This window comes from Arachis ipaensis, chromosome B4, assembly GCF_059453495.1.
Source record: "Arachis ipaensis isolate K30076 ecotype BB chromosome B4, ASM5945349v1, whole genome shotgun sequence".
Taxonomy (NCBI): Eukaryota; Viridiplantae; Streptophyta; class Magnoliopsida; order Fabales; family Fabaceae; genus Arachis; species Arachis ipaensis.
Window position 1 is genome coordinate 58,304,220 of NC_142439.1, and position 24,462 is coordinate 58,328,681.

The following is a 24,462-nucleotide window of genomic DNA, read 5'->3' on the forward strand; positions in this document are numbered from 1 at the left end:
TAAGGTCCTCCAATGTGGGTTCTACTGGCTTGCTCTCCACAGAGATGCCCGAGAGTTTGTGCGTAACTGTGACGGTTGCCAAAGAGCTGGCAACTTGCCTCATGGTTATGCCATGCCTCAACAAGGAATCTTAGAGATTGAATTGTTTGATGTATGGGGTATTGACTTCATGGGTCCTTTCCCACCATCTTACTCAAACACATACATTCTGGTGGCAGTAGACTACGTATCTAAATAGGTAGAAGCAATTGCCACACCCACTAATGATACTAAGACCGTGTTGAAGTTCCTCCAGAAACATATCTTCAGCAGATTTGGTGTCCCCAGAGTATTAATCAGTGACGGGGGCACTCATTTCTGCAATAAACAGCTTTACTCTGCTATGGTTTGATATGGAATTAGCAACAAAGTAGCAACTCCATATCACCCACAGACAAATGGGCAGGCTGAAGTCTCTAATAGAAAACTAAAAAGAATCCTGGAACGGACTGTAATTACCCGTAGAAAGGATTGGGCAAAAAGCTTGGATGATGCTCTGTGGGCATACAGAACAGCATTCAAGACTCCTATAGGAACCTCTCCACACCAGCTTGTGTATGGCAAGGCCTGTCATCTGCCCGTGGAACTAGAATATAAGGCCTACTGGGCAACCAGATTCCAAAACCTGGATGCTAAGTTAGCTGGAGAGAAAAGATTGCTCTAGCTGAATGAGCTAGAGGAATTCAGACTCAATGCTTTTGAAAATGCAAAAAATTTATAAGGAAAAAGCAAAAAGGTGGCCTGACAAGAAATTGTCATCTAGAGTCTTTGAACCAGGACAGAAGGTTCTGCTGTTTAATTCTAGGCTCAAATTATTCCCCGGAAAATTAAAATCTCGGTGGAGGGGACCATATGTGATTACAAGTGTGTCACCATATGGATATGTTGAGCTTCAGGATACTGACTCTGATAAAAAGTTCATTGTTAATGGAAAAAGAATCAAACATTATCTTGAAAGCAATTTTGAGCAAGAATGCTGAAAACTGAGGCTTGAATAAAGCTCAGTAAAAAGTCAAGCTATTGACATTAAAGAAGCGCTTATTGGGAAGCAACCCAATTTTTATTTATCTGTGTTAATTTTCCATTTTTCCATTGTTATTTTATGTCTTCTTTAGGTTGATGATCATGTGGAGTCACAAAAACAATTGCAGAAATCAAAGCAAATTCAAAAACAGCATTAAAAATAGCACACCCTGGAGGATGAGCTTATTGGCATTTAAACGCCAGTAAGGGTAGCAGAATGGGCGTTAAACGCCCAGTCTGGCACCATTCTGGGCGTTTAATGCCAGAAAAGGGCACAAAGCTGGCGTTAAACGCCAGAAATGGGCAGCAACCTGGCATTCAACGCCAGGATTGGCACTCAAAGGGGCGTTTACACGCCAGAATGGTACAGGGATGAGAAATTCTTGGCACCTCAGGATCTGTAGACCCCACAGGATCCCCACCTACCTAAACTTAATCTCTCTCTTTTTCACACATTCCAATAACACCCTTCCCCAAATACTCTTCTCCATCACCTCTTAACCACTCACACCTCTCCATCTCCTCCATTTTCTTCTTCTTCTCCTCCCTTCTTTCTTCTTTTGCTCGAGGACAAGCAAACCTTCTAAGTTTGGTGTAGAAAAAGCATTGCTTTTTATGTTTCCATAACCATTTATGGTGCCTAACGCTGGAGAAACCTCTAGAAAGAGGAAAGGGAAGGCAAAAGCTTCCACCTCCGAGTCATGGAAAATGGAGAGATTCATCTCAAAAGCCCATCACTAAAAAAAGGATGGAGCAAACAAGAGAGCCCACTCATGGACCTTAACAAGAGCATTCCACTATCCTCCATGAAATTAGAGAGGACCAAAAGGCCATGAGAGAGAAGCAACAAAGGAAAAGGAAGAGACAAAGAGGAGCTAAAGCACGTCATAAGATCTTCAAGAGGAAGAACAAGCCGCAATCACTAAGGTGGACCCATTCTTTAATTTCCTTGTTCTTTACTTTCTGTTTTTCGTTCCCAATATTGTATGTTTTATTTATGTTTGTGTCTTATTACATGATCATTAGTGTCTTAGTGTCTATGCCTTAAAGCTATGAATGTCTTATGAATCCATCACCTTTCTTAAATGAAAAATGTTTTCTGAAAAAGAAAAAGAAGTACATAAAGTTTGAATTGTAAAACAGATTAATTATTTTGATGTGGTGGCAATACTTTTTGTTTTTCTAAATGAATGCTTGAACAGTGCATATTATTGAATTTGTTATTTATGAATGTTAAAATTGTTGGCTCTTGAAAGAATGATGGAAAAGGAGAAATGTTATTGATAATCTGAAAAATTATAAAAATGATTCTTGAAGCAAGAAAAATCAGTAAAAAGCTTGCGAAAAAAAAAAAGAAGCGAAAAAAAATAATAAAAGAAAAAGAAAGAAAAAGAAAAAGAAGCAGAAAAAGCCAATAGCCCTTTAAACCAAAAGGCAAGGAAAAATAAAAAGGATCCAAGGCTTTGAGCATCAGTGGATAGGAGGGCCCACAGGAATAAAATCCTGGCCTAAGCGGCTAAACCAAGCTGTCCCTAACCATGTGCTTGTGGCGTGAAGGTGTCAAGTGAAAAGCTTGAGACTGAGCGGTTAAAGTCGTGATCCAAAGCAAAAAGAGTGTGCTTAAGAGCTCTGGACACCTCAAATTGGGAACTTGATGCACGGAAAACTTGTCTCATAACAAATTTCCTTCGGCAAGTGTACTGAATTTGTCGTTAAGTAAAAACTCACAATAGAGTGAGGTCGAATCCCACAGGGATTGATTGATCAAGCAACTTTAACTAGAGGAATGTTCTAGTTGAGCGAATCAGAATTTGAGTTGAGAATTGCAGAAAATTAAATGGCGGGAAAGTAAATAACAGAAAAGTAAATGCTGGAAATAAAGAGCTGAATGTAGATGACGGAAAGTAAATTGCAGAATCTTAAATGGGAATGGGGTAATTGCTCATAAAAGTAAATGACAGAAATTAAAGAGAATGGGTAAGATCAGAAATGGGGAGTTCACTGGGCTCAGGAGATGTTGCATTCTCCGGATCAATTTCATTTTCATCTCTTCCTCAATCAATGCACTCATTGATCTCCTTGGCAATCTTAAGTGATCGAATTACAATTCCTTGTAATTCAATCTCTCAAATCTTGATCAGTAGCCAATTCCTTGGTCAATTGCTCATGAGAAGAGATGAAGTATGGTCACTGATTATACCACATGCATTTCCCAAATCAAGTGTTGAGAGGATTATAGTCACATATCCATCCAAACCCAATTTGTTCCAGCATGAGAAAGCATTTCTAGCATGATCTCTTCATTCCTCTTTCAAGGTTCAGAAGAGATCCAAGTTTGAATAGCTTCTTTTCCAAGATAACTATCTAATTGGATGAAGATCGAAAGCTTTCAAGTAAAATCAAGAGAAAAGATGGAAGAAAAATAATGAAAATTAGTATTGATCCATCAAATTACAACAGAGCTCCCTAACCCAATGAAAGGCGTTTAGTTGTTCATAGCTCTGGAAAATGAAAACAAAGATGGAGAATACATTATGAAACTAGAAGTGCAGAGAAAGTAAAATACAGAGAGTAGTTCTATGCCAAGAGGCTCCCTATAATTTCCAAACTCGCAATTTAATTCAAAGCTACTTCTATATATACTACTCTTCTGTTCTTCTAGTTGGCTCTTCAAGTCTTGGGTATGGGCCTTTGGATCTTGAGTTTGAAGCAGTTTTCTTCTTCATTGGGCTTGGCTTTACTTGCAGAGAGAAAGTGTAAAGTGGGCAGAGACTTTAGCTCAGGATGTTAGTGGTGTTAACGTTCAGTGAAAATATGGGTTCGAGAACGTTAGTGACAATCACCTTTTTCACTAACGTTCCTCTCCCAAGTAAGAGCCACGTTATCTTCAACGTTAGTGGCACAAACGTTGCCACTAACGTTGCCTCTTTGTCCTTCGCACACGTTATTGGGACTTGCCTTTCCCAATAACGTTGAGAAGTCTCCCCCTTTCCTACGTTAGAGTCCACGTTAACTTAGTTAACGTAGCTCTTTTAACGTAGGCTTGCCAACCTTCGAGAACGTTAGTGACATTTACCATTGTCACTAACGTTCTAATGTGCCCCTATTTCTCATGTTAGAGTCCACGTTAACTAGGTTAACGTGACTTCTAACGTGGCCATGCTAGCCATCTCCAACGTTAGTGACAAAGTTGAGTGTCACTAACGTTGGCTCATCATTCCCTTATCCACGTTAGCTTCCACGTTAACTAAGTTAACGTGGGAGTTAACGTGGCTCATAGTAGCTTGTGTGGGCTCATTCCAACGTTAGTGACAATGTTGGGTGTCACTAACATTGGCGATCACCTCCCTTCTTCACGTTAACTTCCACGTTAACTAAGTTAACGTGGGAATTAACGTGGCTTATTGGGGCTTGTGTGGGTTCCTTCCAACGTTAGTGACAATGTTTGGTATCACTAATGTTGTCGACCACCTTGTTTCTTCACGTTAGCTTCCACGTTAACTAAGTTAACGTGGGAGTTAACGTGGCTTATTGTGACTTGTCCAACGTTGGTGATAAAATTGAATGTCACTAACGTTGGCTTCCCCTTTACTTCTTAACGTTAGAGGCCACGTTAACTAAGTTAACGTGGCAACTAATGTGGCCACTTATGAGCTTGGTCCAACGTTAGTGATAATGTTAAGTGTCACTAACGTTGGCTCCATTTCCTTTCTTCCACGTTAGAGTTCACGTTAACTTAGTTAACGTGACTCTTAACGTGGGAAATGATGGCTTCGAGAGCGTTATTGGCAATTACTTTTCTCATTAGCTTTGCAAGTTACCACCATTCCACGTTAGTGTTAACGTTAGTGTAACTAACGTAGCCACTAATGTGGTTCTTCTTTGCTTTCTTTGTCCTGAAATCAAGCAATAAAGTGCATCAAAGTTCTAGTCTAAGTCATGGTAAATGCAACATCCAATTTGTCATTAAATTCATGCAAAATCCTCATAAAATCATGTAAAGTGTACAATGTATGCTTGAATCAAGATGTAAGTGAATATCTACCCAAAACTAGCTTATTTCCTAAGGAAATGCATGAAACTACCCTAAAAACAGTAAAGAAAAGGTCAGTGAAACTGGCCAAAATGCCCTGGCATCACAACACCAAACTTAAAGCTTGCTTGTCCCTAAGCAAGTACTGGAACAAGAGAATGATGAATGGAATGCCAAGAGAAATCAGTCATTCTTGTGGAAGTCATGTCCCTGGTTTTATGGTGGTTTCATGCATAGCAACTTAGGTTCATTCCTGGCTTTCAGACCTTTATCATGTCCTAGAATACTCACTGTGATTGCATCCCATGAGACTTTTATTCATTGATCCTTTTGTTGTCATTTCAGGGATTATTTTTGTTCTTAAGCTAAGTGCTCTGTAAGGGGGCAACTTTTTAAAATAAGCTTTCAGCCAACACTCCCGAACCAGTTGGTTCAAGGTGCTAGGTGTTGAAGCACCCCTAAGGACTTACTTGCTCAAGTCTCTCCCCCATACATACACACCACAGGCATATAGTTTATTTATTTTCTTTTCTTGAGACCTTGGTGTCCAGTACCTCTTTGGGTTACTAAATGCTCTGTATTGAGGGTTACTCTTGATAGTGGACTTTCAGTTGATAATCCCGAGTTAGTTAACCCAAGTTACCAAGTGATAAGGCACCCCTAAGAGCTTATTCATCCAAGTAGATCCCTCACACAGGAGCACCACAGACACATGCCTCAAGATTAAAACCATTGGTGCCTAGCCTTATTGCTTACTCTTTTTCTTTTATTTTTCAACCTTTATTGTTCTTTCACTTTTTCTTATTAGGATCTTCTTATTTAGCTAGTCTCATGAGGTGTGTCTCAAGCATAGTATTCATGACAGATAGTTGTCCTCCCACCTTGTGTTTGAACTAACTTAGCTAACTTATAACTATACCATAAACTCATGAACTTACTCCATAATATGAACTCCTCTCTGGTCTTTAAAAACACTCATTCTCTTTTCATTTGATTTAAAGGGACAAACATACAAGTAAGCAAAGTAAGGGTGCAGTGACATAAAGACCAGCAAGCATAGACCTCTTCAACACAAAACTTAAGAGACAGAATTGAAAAAGGTTCCAACTACGAGTAATTATTAATCAAAAGTGCATTCGGACTTCCAATTTTCAACAATTCTGAGTATAATGGAATTAAGTAACAATGCAACCTTCGGGTGATGATTTCTAGTTGCCTTCTTTCTTTGTCATCATCCTAGTCCTTGCTACTTCACTTCCTTGGGTGAAGGTGCACCATTTTCTCATAAGATTCCTGCAAAGTTATTGGAAGTTGCTTGTTCCCAAAGCACTTGAGACATAGTTAGCTTGCATGTATGCTTGTGGCTTTTGAACTTAATTTGGTGTGTGAACACCAAACTTAGTTCCTTGCCCAGTACAAAATATTGCATATATGCAGAGAACCTCATATCTTGTTGTTAACAAAACAATTATTACTAAAGTCTAACTACATCTAAGTGGTTTCTCTTGATTGGTTGGAGCTAGCAATGTGTTTTGGGAGTGGGGTGTAATTCTAACTAATGTCTTTGGTGGAACACCAAACTTAGAATCACACTTTCACTCTTGAATTGTTTTGGTGTGGAACACCAAACTTAGCTCCTCGCAATACAGGAGAAACAACTTGTGATCCTTATTGAAATAAAGATGAAAAGGAAACTCTCTGAGGTTGGGTTGCCTCCCAACAGAGCGCTCTTTTTTTGTCGCTAGCTCGACGGTTCCTCCTTTACTTGAGATGGTAATTTACTCTGGGGTTTTCCCCCATGTTGCCCAGATAATGCTTGAGCCTTTGTCCTTTCACTGTAAAAGTCCTCTCTGAACCTTCATCCATGATTTCGATGTGTCCATGTGGCAAAACTTTTGTGACAAGAAAAGGTCCGGACCACCTTGATTTGAGTTTTCCTGGGAATAGTCTCAATTTAGAATTGTAAAGGAGTACTCGCTGCCCCTTTTCGAAACTCCTGGGTGCAAGATGCATGTCATGTCTTCTCTTTTCTTTCTCTTTATACATCTTGGTATTTTCATAGGCTTGTGACCTGAATTCCTCCATCTCTTGCAGCTGCAAGATCCTCCTTGCACCAGCAGCAATGCTGTCAAAATTTAGTATCTTGATAGCCCAGAGAGCTTTGTGTTCCAGCTCCAGTGGTAAATGACAAGCTTTCCCATACACTAGTTGATATGGGGACATTCCAAGTGGTGTTTTGAATGCTGTTCTGTATGCCCAAAGAGAATCATCCAGCTTCTTCGACCAATCCTTTCTTGATGCACCCAAAGTCTTTTCCAGAATCCTCTTTAGCTCTCTGTTGGATATCTCAGTTTTTCCACTTGTTTGGGGATGGTAAGGTGTGGCTACCTTGTGTTTTACCCCATATCGTAGGAGAAGAGCTTCTAGTGGTCTGTTACAAAAATGGCTCCCTCCATCACTGATGAGTGCTCGTGGGACTCCAAACCGGCTAAAGATATTCTTCCTGAGGAAGTTCATGACTACCCTGTTATCATTTGTTGGGGTTGCAATAGCCGCTACCCACTTGGAAATATAATCCACTGCTACCAAGATGTATTTGTTTGCATATGAGGTTGGGAATGGTCCCATGAAATCGATTTCCCATACATCAAACAATTCCAGTTCCAAGATGAAATTTTGTGGCATATCATTTCTTTTGGGCAAGTTTCTAGATCTTTGGCATTCATTGCAGCTCTTTACTAGTTCCTTGGCATCCTTGAAAAGGGTGGGCCAAAAGAATCCGCTTTGTAACACCTTAGCTGCAGTTCTATCCCCTCCAAAGTGGCCTCCATAGCATGAGCCGTGGCAATTCCATAGGACCTCTCGTCCTTCTTCTTCCGAAACACATCTTCTAAGGATTCCATCTGAACACTTCTTGAATAGATATGGCTCATCCCAAATAAAGTACTTTGCATCATTCATGAGCTTCCTTTTTTGATGTTTATTGATCTCTGGAGGCAATGCCCCAGTTGCCTTGAAGTTGTCAATGTCTGCGAACCATGGTGCTTTGTGAACTATCATCAACTACTCATCAGGGAAGAACTCGTTCACACTTGTATCAGGTGTTCCACCTTTATCATGAGGAATCCTGGATAGGTGATCTGCTACCTTGTTCTCCACTCCTTTCTTGTCTCTGATTTCAATATTGAATTCCTGCAGCAATAAAATCCATCTCATTAGTCTTGGTTTTGATTCTTGCTTGGCAAACAAATATTTAAGTGCTGTGTGATCTGTGAAAACAATCACTTTAGCACCAATGAGGTATGATCTAAACTTGTCAAATGCAAAAACTATTGCTAGTAACTCCTTTTCAGTAGTGGTATAATTTCTTTGAGTATCATTAAGGAATTTGCTAGCATAGTATATCACATGTACTAAGTTGTCTTTCCTTTGTCTTAACACTGCCCCAACTGCAAAATCAGATGCATCACACACAATTCAAACGGTAAATTCCAATCAGGTGGGGAAATGATAGGAGCAGAGGACAACCTCATTTTCAAATTTTCAAAGGCTAACATGCATGTTTCATCAAAGATAAATGGTGTATCAGATACAAGGAGATTGCTTAAGGGCTTGGCTATCTTTGAAAAATCTTTAATAAACCTTCTGTAAAAACCAGCATGCCCCAAAAAGCTCCTAATTGCCCTAACATCACTGGGTGGAGGCAGTTTTTTAATAAGTTCTACTTTAGCTCTGTCAACCTCAATGCCTTGGTTAGAAACTTTGTGACCAAGGACTATTCCTCCTGTCACCATAAAGTGACATTTCTCCCAGTTCAAGACCAAATTGGTCTCTTGGCATTTTTTCAATACCAAGGCGAGGTGATGTAGGCAACTAGGGAAGGAATCTCTGAATACCAAGAAATCATCCATAAAAACTTCAATGAATTTTTCTATCATATCTGAAAAGATAGAAAGCATGCAGCGTTGGAAAGTCGCAGGTGCATTACATAGCCCAAATGGCATGCGCCTGTAGGCAAACACTCCATATGGGCAAGTGAATGAAGTTTTCTCTTGATCTCTGGGATCAACCACTATTTGGTTATATCCTGAATAACCGTCGAGAAAACAATAATATACGTGCCCTACAAGTCTTTCCAACATCTGATCCATGAATGGAAGGGGGAAATGATCTTTTCGTGTAGCCTCGTTGAGCTTCCTGTAGTCTATGCACATCCGCCATCCTGTGACTGTCCTTGTAGAAATTAGTTCGTTCTTCTCATTGGGAACCACGGTAATTCCTCCCTTTTTTGGGACGACATGCACGGGGCTAACCCAGGGGCTGTCTGAGATTGGGTAAATTACCCCCCTTGCCATAACTTCATAACTTCCTTCTGTACCACTTCCTTCATGATTGGGTTCAACCTTCTTTGGGATTGAATGGATGGTTTGGCATCATCTTCCAGCAGTATCTTGTGCATGCATATGGCCGAACTTATCCCCTTCAGGTCAGCAAGTGTCCAACCAATGGCATCCTTGTGCTGTCGCAATACTTTGATCAGTTCATCCTCTTGATCTTTGCTGAGGCATGAGCTTATGATCACTGGGTAATTTTCATTTTCTCCTAAGTATGCATATTTGAGAGTGGGTGGTAGTGCTTTGAGTTCAAGTTTAGGTGCTTCTAACTTTTCGTTCTCTTCCTTTGGTGCACCTGGTATGCCAATTTCTGTTGTTGCAACCTCTTCACTTGATGTACACTCTTCTTCTATTATTCTTTCAGGTTCTTCAGACTCTTCTTCTTCAAAACTCTCATGCACCTCCTTTTCAACTGAGTCCAACCTCATACATTCCCCCAGTTGTTCTTGTGGGTAATTCATGGCCTTGAACACATTGATTGTCATCTTTTTATTGTGTAATCTCAGGGTGAGATCACCTTTTTGGACATCAATGACAGCTCCAGCAGTGGCCAAGAACGGCCTTCCCAATATAATGGAGGTCTTGGCTTCCTCCTGCATGTCCAGCACTACAAAGTCTGCCAGGAATATGAAGTCTCCCACTTTCACCAGCAAATCCTCTACTACGCCATGAGTGAACTTGAACGATCTGTCTGCCAACTGTAAGGCCATTTTTGTTGGTTTAGCCTCCTCTATCTTCATCTTCCTCATCATAGCTACTGACATCAAGTTGATGCTGGCTCCTAAGTCACAAAGAGCTTTCTCCACTGTGATTTCCCCTATAATGCAAGGGATCTGAAAACTCCCAAGATCCTTAAATTTCTGGGGCAGTTTGTGCTGAATGATAGCACTACATTCTTTGGTTAGTATCACAGTCTCGTTGTTCTTCCAGCTTCTCTTCTTAGTCATAAGCTCCTTCAAGAACTTGGCGTAGAGTGGCATTTGTTCTATTGCTTCAGCAAAGGGTATGTTGATTTGCAGTTTCTTGAAGATTTCAAAAAATCTCGAAAACTGATTGTCATCTCCCTTCTTCTTTAATTGCTGAGGGTATGGGACTCTTGGGACGTCTGGCTTCAGTACTCCTTCCCCTTTTTGTGAACTCAAAGTCAGAACTCGAGCTTCGTCCTGCTCTTTTTCCTCTTTATTTGAGTCCTCTTCTTGTGGTTTCTGGGGGGTTTCCTTCAGTTCCTTCCCACTCCGAAGGGTGATAGCCTGACACTCCTCCCTTTTGGTTGAGTTAGTATTACTGCGAAGGTTGTGGCTGGGAATTTGCTTGAATAAGTAGCCAATTTGTGTCTCAAATTTCTTGATGGCAGCATTCTGATTCTGCATATTGGACATCACTTCTTCTCGGAACGCTTTATTGTCTTGAATCTCTTTGCCTATGCCTTCAAGTAGATTATCAATCCTTGAGAGTCTGTCATCAAATGATTGTAGATTGGGATTAGAGGTGGAAGGATGAGGTAAGTTATTTTGGTTTTGATGTGGATGTGGAGAGGTGTTGTTATGGGGGTGTTGATATGGTCTAGATGTGAAATGTTGGTGGTCTGCATTGTTGGGATTTGGCCGTCTTTGATTAAGGCTTTAGTCTTGTTGATTTTCCCACCCAAAGTTTGGGTGATTCCTCCATCCAGGGTTGTAGGTCTTGGAGTATGGATCATGGTTCTGCCTAGGTGAATTCCCAATGTAGTTGGCTTGCTCCTGACTACCCTCTACTTCTTCATTCACTCCTTCTTGGGTTGTTGATGAAGTGGCGATTGCTGCTACTTGGTTCCTCTCCATCTTCTTGGTGAGGTCAGCCAGCTGCTGGGTAATGAGCTTGTTTTGGGCCAGCAGAGCATCTACATTGTTTAGCTCCATTACTCCTCTCGTGTTCCCTCTTTCGGAAGCATAGAAGTAGTCATTCTCTGCTACAGTTTCAATGACATCTATGGCCTCCTCAATGGTCTTCTTCTTGTTCAAAGATCCTCCGGATGAATGGTCTACGGCCTTCTTTGACTCATAAGAGAGCCCTTCATAGAAAATGTGCAGCTGCACCCATTCATTGAACATATCTGGTGGGCACCTCCTTGTTAGGTCTTTAAACCTCTCCCATGCTTCATACAGAGTCTCACCATCTTGTTGCCTGAAAGTTTGGACCTCAGCTCTCAGCCTATTGATTTGTTGAGAGGGTAAAATCTTGCTAAGAATTTGTTCACCACATCTTCCCAAGTTGTCAAGCTCTCCTTCGGGAAAGACTCCAGCCACTTGGCTGCCTTATCCTTGAGTGAGAATGGAAATAAGAGCAGTCTATAAGCGTCAGGATGAACACCATTAGACTTCACTGTGTCACATATTCTCAGGAAGGTGGTTAGATGTTGATTGGGGTCTTCTTGGACACTTCCTCCGAACGAACAGTTGTTCTGAACAAGGGTGATGAGCTGTGGTTTTAGTTCAAAATTGTTGGCATGGATGGTTGGCTTTTGAATGCTACTTCCACAGTTTCCTGGGTTTGGGTTGATGTAAGAGCCTAAAACTCTTCTATCCTCCCCAGCATGATTTGCTCGTCTTCCTCCGCCATGGTTGTGAGCTTCTTCTTCACGATGGTTTTCCATGTTTTCTTCCATATTTGGTTCAAAGTATTCCTCAAAGTGTTCCTCCTCTTCTTCAGCACCAACTACACATTTTTCTCTTGCCTTCCTCCTTAGTCTAAGGAAGGTTCTCTCAGGTTCAGAATCAAAGGAAGTTGAAGCACTGCTTCTTCTCCCTGTCATACAACCAACAAGTATAAGCAAAGAGAATAGGTGCAGAAAGTATATCTGTCAGAATTACTGTTAGTGTGAGTGATGCAATATATCAAACAGTTAGTGGGTTAGTGAAATGAATGGTAAATAACAAGAAAAAGTAGGGGGAAGGGAAGAAATTAACTAAAACTGAAAGTAAATGACTCAAACAGAAGATTAAATCAAACAAAAATAAAAATGCTCAATCTAGTTATCCTCCAATTTAATCATTGTTGATGCACAATCAATCCCCGGCAACGGCGCCATAAACTTGATGAACGGAAAACTTGTCTCATAACAAATTTCCTTCGGCAAGTGTACCGAATTTGTCGTCAGGTAAAAACTCACAATAGAGTGAGGTCGAATCCCACAGGGATTGATTGATCAAGCAACTTTAACTAGAGGAATGTTCTAGTTGAGCGAATCAGAATTTGAGTTGAGAATTGCAGAAAATTAAATGGCGGGAAAGTAAATAACAGAAAAGTAAATGCTGGAAATAAAGAGCTGAATGTAGATGATGGAAAGTAAATTGCAGAATTTTAAATGGGAATGGAGTAATTGCTCATAAAAGTAAATGACAGAAATTAAAGAGAATGGGTAAGATCAGAAATGGGGAGTTCATTGGGCTCAGGAGATGTTGCATTCTCCGGATCAATTTCATTTTCATCTCTTCCTCAATCAATGCACTCATTGATCTCCTTGGCAATCTTAAGTGATCGAATTATAATTCCTTGTAATTCAATCTCTCAAATCTTGATCAATAGCCAATTTCTTGGTCAATTGCTCATGAGAAGAGATGAAGTATGGTCACTGATTATACGACATGCATTTCCCAAATCAAGTGTTGAGAGGATTATAGTCACATATCTATCCAAACCCAATTTGGTCTAGCATGAGAAAGCATTTCTAGCATGATCTCTTCATTCCTCTTTCAAGGTTCAGAAGAGATCCAAGTTTGAATAGCTTCTTTTCCAAGATAACTATCCAATTGGATGAAGATCGAAAGCTTTCAAGTAAAATCAAGAGAAAAGATGGAAGAAGAATAATGAAAATTAGTATTGATCCATCAAATTACAACAGAGCTCCCTAACCCAATGAAAGGGGTTTAGTTGTTCATAGCTCTGGAAAATGAAAACAAAGATGGAGAATACATTATGAAACTAGAAGTGCAGAGAAAGTAAAATACAGAGAGTAGTTCTATGCCAAGAGGCTCCCTATAATTTCCAAACTCGCAATTTAATTCAAAGCTACTCCTATATATACTACTCTTCTGTTCTTCTAGTTAGCTCTTCAAGTCTTGGGTATGGGCCTTTGGATCTTGAGTTTGAAGTAGTTCTCTTCTTCATTGGGCTTGGCTTTACTTGCAGAGAGAAAGTGTGAAGTGGGCAGAGACTTTAGCTCAGGACGTTAGTGGTGTTAACGTTCAGTGAAAATATGGGTTCGAGAACGTTAGTGACAATCACCTTTTTCACTAACGTTCCTCTCCCAAGTAAGAGCCACGTTATCTTCAATGTTAGTGGCATAAACGTTGCCACTAACGTTGCCTCTTTGTCCTTCGCACACGTTATTGGGACTTGCCTTTCCCAATAACGTTGAGAAATCTCCCCCTTCCCTACATTAGAGTCCACATTAACTTAGTTAACGTGGCTCTTTTAACGTAGGCTTGCCAACCTTCGAGAATGTTAGTGACACTTACCATTGTCACTAACGTTCCAATGTGCCCCTATTTCTCACGTTAGAGTCCACGTTAACTAGGTTAACGTGGCTTCTAACGTGGCCATGCTAGCCATCTCCAACGTTAGTGACAAAGTTGAGTGTCACTAACGTTGGCTCATCATTCCCTTATCCACGTTAGCTTTCACGTTAACTAAGTTAACGTGGGAGTTAACGTGGCTCATAGTGGCTTGTGTGGGCTCATTCCAACATTAGTGACAATGTTGGGTGTCCCTAACGTTGGCGATCACCCCCCTTCTTCACGTTAACTTCCACATTAACTAAGTTAACGTGGGAGTTAACGTGGCTTATTGTGACTTGGCCAACGTTAGTGATAAAGTTGAATGTCACTAATGCTGGCTTCCCTTTTACTTCTTAACGTTAGAGGCCACGTTAACTAAGTTAACGTGGCAACTAATGTGGCCACTTATGAGCTTGGTCCAACGTTAGTGATAATGTTAAGTGTCACTAACGTTGGCTCCATTTCCTTTCTTCCACGTTAGAGTTCACGTTAACTTAGTTAACGTGAACTCTTAACGTGGGCAATGATGGCTTCGAGAGCGTTATTGGCAATTACTTTTCTCATTAACTTTGCAAGTTACTCCCATTCCACGTTAGTGTTAACGTTAGTGTAACTAACGTAGCCACTAATGTGGTTCTTCTTTGCTTCCTTTGTCCTAAAATCAAGCAATAAAGTGCATCAAAGTTTTAGTCCAAGTCATGGGAAATGCAACATCCAATTTTTCATTAAATTCATGCAAAATCCTCATGAAATCATGTAAAGTGCTCAATGTATGCTTGAATCAAGATGTTAGTGAATATCTACCCAAAACTAGCTTATTTCCTAAGGAAATGGATGAAACTACCCTAAAAATAGTAAAGAAAAGGTCAGTGAAACTGGCCAAAATCCCCTGGCATCAGGACTCTAGCAAAGCTGAGTCACAATCTGAAAAGGTTCACCCAGTTATGTGTCTGTGGCATTTATGTATCCGGTGGTAATACTGGAAAACAAAATACTTAGGGTCACGGCCAAGACTCATAAAGTAACTGTGTTCAAGAATCAACATACTGAACTAGGAGAATCAACAACACTATCTGAATTCTGAGTTCCTATAGATGCCAATCATTCTGAGCTTTAAAGGATAAAGTGAGATGCCAAAACTATTCAGAAGCAAAAAGCTAATAGCCCCGCTCATCTAATTAAGACTGCTTTTCATAGAATGTTTTCAGAATTTATTGTATATTCTCTTCTTTTTATCCTACTTTTTTTTAGTTGCTTGGGGACAAGCAACAATTTAAGTTTGGTGTTGTGATGAGCGGATAATTTATACGCTTTTTGGCATTTTTTTAGTATGTTTTTAGTATATTTTAGTTAGTTTTTATTGTGTTTTTATTAGTTTTTATTCAAAAATGACATTTCTGGACTTTACTATGAGTTTGTGTGTTTTTCTATGATTTCAGGTATTTTCTAGCTGAAATTGAGGGACCTAAGGAAAAATCTGATTCAAAGGCTGCAAAAGGACTGCAGATGCTGTTGGATTCTGACCTCTCTGCACTCGAAGTGGCTTTTCTAGAGCTGCAAAAGTCCAATTGGTTTTCTCTCAATTGCGTTCGAAAGTAGACATCCTGGGCTTTCCAGCAATATGTAATAGTCTATACTTTGCCCGAGATTTGATGACCCAAACCGGCGTTCCAAGTCAGCATAAAAATTCTGGCATCAAAACGCCATAACTGGCACAAAAGCTGGAGTTAAACGCCCAAACTGGCACAAAAGCTGGCGTTTAACTCCAATAAAAGTCTCTACATGTCAAACTTTAATGCTCAGCCTAGGCACACACCAAGTGGGCCCAGAAGTGGATTGTGCATCATTTACTCATTTCTGTAAACCCTAGGCTACTAGTTTTCTATAAATAGGACCTTTTGCTATTGTATTTACAGACCTCGTGACACTTTACACGTTTCATATTGTATCTTTGATGGCATGAGTCTATAAATTCCATGGTTGGGGGTGAGGAGCTCTGCTGTGTCTCGATGAATTAATGCAATTAATACTGTTTTTCATTCTATCACGCTTATTTCTATTCTAAGATATTCACTCGCACTTCAACTTGATGAATGTGATGATCCGTGACACTCATCATTATTCTCACCTATGAACACGTGCCTGACAACCACCTCTGTTCTATCTGCAATAGCTTGAGTGCATATCTCTTGGGTTTCTAATCTAAGATTAGGACCTTCGTGGTATAAGCTAGAATTATTGGCGGCCATTCCTGAGATCCGAAAAGTCTAAACCTTGTCTGTGGTATTCCGAGTAGGATCTGGGAAGGGATGACTGTGACGAGCTTCAAACTCACGGGTGCGGGGCATAGTGACAGATGCAAAAGGATCAATGGATCCTATTCCCACATGAGTGAGAATCAACAGATGATTAGCCGTGCGGTGACAGCGCATTTGGACCATTTTCACTGAAAGGACGGATGGTAGCCATTGACAACGGTGATCCACCAACATACAGCTTGCCGTGGAAGGAGCCTTGCGTGCATGAAGAAGAAGATAGTAGGAAAGTAGAGATTTAGAAGATAGAGCATCTCCAAAACCTCAACTTGTTCTTCATTACTGCAAAACATGTATTTATTTCATGTACTTTTACTTTTTACGATTAAATCTGAGAATTATTGATATCCTGACTAAGAGTTACAAGATAACCATAGCTTGCGTCACACCGACAATCTCCGTGGGATCGACCCTTACTCACGTAAGGTATTACTTGGACGACCCAGCGCACTTGCTGGTTAGTTGTGCGGAATTACAAAAGTGTGATTGTGATTTCGTGCACTAGAAAGCCTAGAATTTTCCCCCAGCCTTTTGCCTTTAGGTGAGTCACGTGCGAGCATCGACGCGTACGCGCCACGTACACGTACGCGTCGCTTGGCAATTTCCTATCCATGTGATGGTGTTTTTGCGGAAAACGAATTTTCCAAACACACGAAACTCACCGGCAAGTATACCGGGTCGCATCAAGTAATAAAACTCACGTGAGTGAGGTCGATCCCACAGGGATTGATGGATCAAGCAACTTTAGTGGGTGATTAGTTTAGTCAAGCTAACATTGAAGTGAATTGTGTGAAATTGTAGCCAACAGAAAGTAAATGACAATGAATTTAAAGTTGTAGAATGTAAATTGGCAAGTAACTTAAAGAGCAAGAAATGTAAATTGCAAGAATCTTAAATTGCAAGAAAAGTAAATTGCATTAAATGTAAAGGGGAGAGTGGGTGCAGGGAAATTAAAGAAAGCAATGGATCCAAGGCAAGAAAAGTAAATTCAGATTTACAGCAAGCTCAAAGTTAAAGTGTAGAATGTAAATATGCAGGAAATGTAAATTGGAAGCAATGCAGTAGAAAGTAAAAATTACAGAGAAGGAAATTGTAGCAGAAAAGTAAATCAGCAAGAAAACTCAAATCAATTGTAAAATCTAGAAAGACAAGTGAAGATCTCAGGGGCTCAATGAGACTAGAAAACAAGTCTAGATCTCAAGTCCTTCTTTGATCCAATAAAGAACAATTTGCAAAAGAAATGAAGATGAAAATAGTAAACAGAGTGTTGATTCAGATCCTTAATTCACTGAAATTTTGTAGAAGAAGAACAAGAGAAATCTCAAAGTGAGAATGAAACAGAATTCCTTCAATTCTCAACCCAAGATTCAAAACAAAGAGAAAAACTAAAGAGAGAGAGTTCTTTATTCCTAATGCTCCCTCGTGGAGCCAGCCTTCAATGCTCTCTATTAGAGCCAACCTCCTATGCTCTCTATCAGAGCCCCCTCCTAAAATGAAAATGATGCCTTTTTATAGGCTTTTAAAAAATGAAAATGAAAATGAAAGTGAAATTAAAGACAAATTACAATTAAATGAACTTCCTATTTTATCTATCTCTTGTGCCTTTGAGTGATGATAATGGGCTTTGCTTGCTTTGGATTTGGGTTGAAGATGGCCTCTGTTGATTGCTCTTGGAGTTGGAGAGAAACCCATTGTGAACCGGGCCATGAATCATAAAAGCTTGAGTCAAAGTTTGAGGCAAACTTTGGCTCAAGCTTTTCATATCAGCTAGCCTCTTTTTGCTGTCATCCACGTTTGAGCTAAACTTTGAGGTCAAACTTTGAGCCAAACGTGGATCCCTCTTGTATGCCTCTTGGGGTGCTACTTTGTCCTCTTGTCAACGTTGCCAATTTCATGCCAACTATAGATTATTATATATGGTTGGAAAGCTCTGAATGTCAGCTTTCTAACCCAATTGGAATCACCTCAATTGGACATCTACAACTCAAGTTATGCTCCTTTGAAGAGGACAAGGTCGCTGGCTTTGGTGTGCAGCGTTTGAGGCGACGTTTGCCTCAAACGTGGTCGAAAACGCTAGATTTTGGAGGCTCAAACACATTGTCCACCCTATACTATTATACATTGTTGGAAATCCCTGAATGTCTACTTTCCAATGCCGTTGGAAGTGCATCATTTGGAGTTCTACAACTCGAGTTATACTCCGTCGAAGGTGCAGAGGTCAGTTGGCCTCACTGCAGGTTGCCACCATGTTCGTTTATGCACATTTCGGGCAGTTTTCTCCCTCAATTTTAGTGTCCATCATGCAGTGCCATATATGCTTGAAAATCTCTCGATTCCTACTTTTCATTTCTTTTTGAATCACCTCATTTGGAGCTCTGTAGCTCAAGTTATTCTTGTTGGAAGTATACCCCTTCAGGCTGTTGTGGCGCCAACGTTTGCCAAAAAGCTTGAGGCAAACGTTGGCGCAAGCTTTTTCTCCCCTGGGTATGTTGGTGTGGCGCCAACGTTTGCCAAAAAGCTTGAGGCAAACGTTGGCGCAAGCTTTTTCTCCCCTGGGTATGTTGGTGTGGCGCCAACGTTTGTCAAAAAGCTTGAGGCAAACGTTGGCGCAAGCTTTTGCTCCATCCAGGGTGTTTTCAACTCTTCCAAAAGTTTGAGCTAAAGTTTGAGGCAAACTTTGGCTCAAGCTTTTTGTCCTCTCTTGCTCTTTGCCATTCCTTCTTTCTTCAACCTTCTTCAAAGCTCTTTTCACCTATCATCAATCAATCAAAACATCAAAGCTATGCTCAAAATCATGAGATTGTTTCTCTTTCATAATATACGACAATTATAGCACAAAATCTCATGAAAATGCATTAAATTATCCATGGTTGATCAAATCAAAGGAAACATGAAATTCCACCAAATGGCTTACTTATTGCATAAGAATGCATGAAAACCAAGTAAAAAAACTAGTGAAAAAGCATAGGAAAACATGACATGGTGACATGTCATCACAACACCAAACTTAAACCTTGCTTGTCCTCAAGCAAGAAAAGAATCATGCAATAGAGATTGACAATCCAAGGTAAGAAGAATAGCAACTCAATGTTCATGGTAAGCTAGTTTTCTAAGCATGCTATAATCACAAAAGAAATGTAAATGATTGATGCTTCTATCTAGCTCAATTTATGAAATCTTTTCTTTATATTTCTTCCTTGAAGCAAGCTTTTGATTTTTCTTATTAGCTTCTCCTTATGGGTGCTTTGCCCCATGAGTTGATAACAAAGCTACGACTTCTAAATGCTTTGTTTTCAAGTATTACCACTTGATACATAAGCACCACAAGCATTTGATTAGAGGACTTCATTAAGCTCATTTTTTTTTTCTTTTCTTGACTCTCTAATCATTGATGCTCAGAGCCTTGAGCTTTGAGGGAGTGCTTTTGCACTTTGAGCCTAACCTTGACTTCTAAGTGTTTTATTTTCAAGCATTTGGCTTGATACATAAACACCACAAGTACTTAACAAATAAATTGCCATTGGTACTTAGAGCCTTCAGCTTTCTCATTCTTTCCCTTTTTCTTTTCTTGCTTTAATTGTATTTGCCTCTTCAAGGTTTTCATGATTTTCAAAAGATTTCACAAAATGTCATAGATGAAAACTTCAATTAAATAAAATCCAATGCAATTAAGCAACAATCAAACATACTAGCTTTCCAATACTTTTATGCACATGCTAAATTCTTCTTTAATTCCTTGTTTGTTTATGATCATGATACTTTACTGCTTTAAGCTTTACAAAACTCAAGTTGGTAGTCATAATGGTATGGCAACATGTTACAAATCAGTATTCAAGCTATGCTTATTCATACCACACATGCACATAGAGAATATAAAGACAATCATGCATTGTAAGTGCTGGAAATAAATGAGGAGAAAAGGAACTCTACAACCTTGTAGTTCATCTTCATTATTGTTGTCCTTTTTCCTCTATTCTTCCTCCTTCCCTTGCCAAACTCAGAATGCTTGCTCATCCTCAAGCAACAATTAGAACAATGGCTATGGGGCTAAGATGGATCATGAATGTCTTACACAATGAAAAGTTAGTAGTACATGTGTTCTAAGCAAGCAAAATTAAAGATAATAATCAAGGTACAAGAGACAGAGACATTATGATTGCATAGATAAGGAGGTGTGCACAATACATTGCATAAAAGATAAGTGGCACACCAAACTTAGTGTGACACTTTCATTTGGAATTGATGCAAGTATCTGTAAAGATTGGAAGCAAATTTTGTTGCATAGCAACACCAAACTTAGAATGCAATCCTATGTCAATTTATTTGAAATAGAACTAAATGAAAGAAACTGTTATATGTTAAATACAATCACCAAGCCAAGAATCTATCATGAATAAAGCTCTCTTGGTAGTGTATTAACAAACACAGTAAGTAAAAGAAAGCATTTAAAACAAGGGAATGACTAAAAACAAAGAGAAAACTAAAATTGTCTCACTAAAAGAAAGATAACAATGCAAAGAACATTACGATTATGCAAACAAGTGGTGTTGCTGAATGATTTGCATAGAAAAATAAGTGGCACACCAAATTTAGAATCTTGGTGTGTCACTTTCATTTTTTTGATTTGATGCAATCATCCAAAAAGATTGAAAACAATTTGTTGCAAGGCAACACCAAACTTAGAATGTAACCATATGCTATTTTATTGAATTTAAACAAAGTAAAGAAAGAGAACAAAGCATAGAAGAGAAACGTTACCTACTATTGGCATGTTGTTCTTTACTTTCTTCCTCTTCTTCCAGTTTGTTAAGAGGAATGACCTCAAGGGAGGAGAAGATTCAGCTATTGCCCCCTGTCTTGGTTTCTTCTCAGCAAGCTTTCTTTTGTACATGGCTTGATTGAGCTTGCTTGCTATTGGTCCAGGGGTTGGATTGCTTGTGGTTGACCTCCTCTTGAATGTTGTCCTTGGTAGCTTGGTCACAATCCTCTTCTTGGTGCTTTTGTTAATTGCCTTCACTTCCTTGAATCCAAGTCTTGGTGGTTGTGTGATTGTTGGAGTCTTCTTTTCATCAAGAGTCTCTTGTATTGGTGGTTCCATGAGCCCTTCCTTCATGTGATTTTCTGCTTCACTTGAGTGTGAATTCTCTGGAATGACTTCCTCACTTTCATGCTCCTCCACTCCTTTCTTTGCACCCAACATTTGACTTAATAGTTCTTTTATGGAGGAGGTTTGTTGTTCTTCCCAAGATTTTTTCATCTCTTCTTCATATTTTTCGATCACAGATTCAAGGGAAGTTTGTGAGGGTTGTGAATGTTCCTTTGTTACCTCAAGTGCAGTTTCATTTTCAACCACCTCATTCTTCATTGGAAGTTCACTTAATACAGTAGCCTCCTCATCTTGCTCTTCCACTTTATCCTTCACATCCATCAATTGGTCTTCATCCTTACTGTTTGATGGTTCTAAGTTTCCCCTTGTTTGTTCTGAGGGCCCATTCATCTTCTTGAAGACGATTTCTTTCCAGGATGGGGATTTTGTGTATCTTTCCACTAGTTTTCTATGTATTTCAATGGCTTGAAGGTAATCCTCATCTGTTGGTTCAAGAGATGAAGGTTGAGAATAATTTTGGTGACATGGATGTATTGTGGTGAAGTTGTGTTGAGGGGTGTGGAATGAGTCGTGTGATTGATGGGATGACTTGTATGGATTTTGGGGGAAACTTTGTGTTGAGGCATAATCAAGTGATGAAGATCTTTCAAATGAGAAACTGGGACGTGAGGGTGGATGCTCTTCCATTCTTTGGTGATGCTTCCATCCACCATGAGGATAATGATATGAATCATTTTGTGGTGGTGGTTGGTATCCCATATGATTTTCTTGTTCATCTTGTGTCTCTGAAGCAAATCTCCATGAATTGGAGTGCTCAGAATGTGTATTCTCTTGGTGATATTCCCAGCCACCATTAGAGATTGGTGATGGTGGGTAATATCCCATAAAACGTGTTTGATCATAAGATGAGTTGAACTCCATGTGAATTTTGTAAAACACAACACCAAGGAAAATTGAAATTCATATCTCAGAGATGAATTTCTTAGTGAGGCAATAACTCAAACACCTTGGTTTCAACTTAGAACAGAGAACAAAAACAAAGAAAATGCTTGATCTAGACTTCTCACCCACTTAATCATTGTTGATCTAAATCAATCCCCAGCAACGGCGCCAAAAACTTGATGGTGTTTTTGCGGAAAACAAATTTTCCAAACACACGAAACTCACCGGCAAGTATACCGGGTCGCATCAAGTAATAAAACTCACGTGAGTGAGGTCGATCCCACAGGGATTGATGGATCAAGCAACTTTAGTGGGTGATTAGTTTAGTCAAGCTAACATTGAAGTGAATTGTGTGAAATTGTAACCAACAGAAAGTAAATGACAATGAATTTAAAGTTGTAGAATGTAAATTGGCAAGTAACTTAAAGAGCAAGAAATGTAAATTGTAAGAATCTTAAATTGCAAGAAAAGTAAATTGCATTAAATGTAAAGGGGAGTGGGTGCAGGGAAATTAAAGAAAGCAATGGATCCAAGGCAAGAAAAGTAAATTCAGATTTGCAGCAAGCTCAAAGTTAAAGTGTAGAATGTAAATATGCAGGAAATGTAAATTGGAAGCAATGCAGTAGAAAGTAAAAATTGCAGAGAAGGAAATTGTAGCAGAAAAGTAAATCAGCAAGAAAACTCAAATCAATTGTAAAATCTAGAAAGACAAGTGAAGATCTCAGGGGCTCAATGAGACTAGAAAACAAGTCTAGATCTCAAGTCCTTCTTTGATCCAATAAAGAACAATTTGCAAAAGAAATGAAGATTAAAACAGTAAACAGAGTGTTGATTCAGATCCTTAATTCACTGAAATTTTGTAGAAGAAGAACAAGAGAAATCTCAAAGTGAGAATGAAACAGAATTCCTTCAATTCTCAACCCAAGATTCAAAACAAAGAGAAAAACTAAAGAGAGAGAGTTCTCTATTCCTAATGCTCCCTCGTGGAGCCAGCCTTCAATGCTCTCTATTAGAGCCAACCTCCTATGCTCTCTATCAGAGCCCCCTCCTAAAATGAAAATGATGCCTTTTTATAGGCTTTGACAAAATGAAAATGAAAATAAAACTGAAATTAAAGACAAATTACAATTAAATGAAATTCCTATTTTATCTATCTCTTGTGCCTTTGAGTGATGATAATGGGCTTTGCTTGCTTTGGATTTGGGTTGAAGATGGCCTCTGTTGATTGCTCTTGGAGTTGGAGAGAAACCCATTGTGAACCGGGCCATGAATCATAAAAGCTTGAGTCAAAGTTTGAGGCAAAATTTGGCTCAAGCTTTTCATATCAGCTAGCCTCTTTTTGCTGTCATCCACGTTTGAGCTAAAGTTTGAGGTCAAACTTTGAGCCAAACGTGGATCCCTCTTGTATGCCTCTTGGGGTGCTACTTTGTCCTCTTGTCAATGTTGCCAATTTCATGCCAACTATATACTATTATATATGGTTGGAAAGCTCTAAATGTCAGCTTTCTAACCCAATTGGATTCACCTCAATTGGACATCTACAACTCAAGTTATGCTCCTTTGAAGAGGACAAGGTCGCTGGCTTTGGTGTGCAGCGTTTGAGGCGACGTTTGCCTCAAACGTGGTCGAAAACGCTAGATTTTGGAGGCTCAAACGCATTGTCCACCCCATACTATTATACATTGTTGGAAAGCCCTGAATGTCTACTTTCCAATGCCATTGGAAGCGCATCATTTGGAGTTCTACAACTCGAGTTATACTCCGTCGAAGGTGCAGAGGTCAGTTGGCCTCACTGCAGGTTGCCACCATGTTCGTTTATGTACATTTCGGGGCAGTTTTCTCCCTCAATTTTAGTGTCCATCATGCAGTGCCATATATGCTTGAAAATCTCTCGATTCCTACTTTTCATTTCTTTTTGAATCACCTCATTTGGAGCTCTGTAGCTCAAGTTATTCTTGTTGGAAGTATACCCCTTCAGGCTGTTGTGGCGCCAACGTTTGCCAAAAAGCTTGAGGCAAACGTTGGCGCAAGCTTTTTCTCCCCTGGGTATGTTGGTGTGGCGCCAACGTTTGCC

At 39.6% G+C, this 24,462-nt stretch overlaps 1 non-coding gene and 1 pseudogene across 1 annotated transcript; one reads left to right on the plus strand and one right to left on the minus strand.

Moving 5' to 3' along the window:
• The window catches only part of LOC148567703 (uncharacterized), a 190,689-nt pseudogene that overhangs the window by 49,065 nt on the left and 117,162 nt on the right, over nucleotides 1-24,462 (minus strand).
• LOC148567705 (small nucleolar RNA R71) lies at nucleotides 11,575-11,681 on the plus strand. The gene has a single exon (XR_015881916.1). It is a non-coding gene; the product is annotated as a small nucleolar RNA R71 (small nucleolar RNA).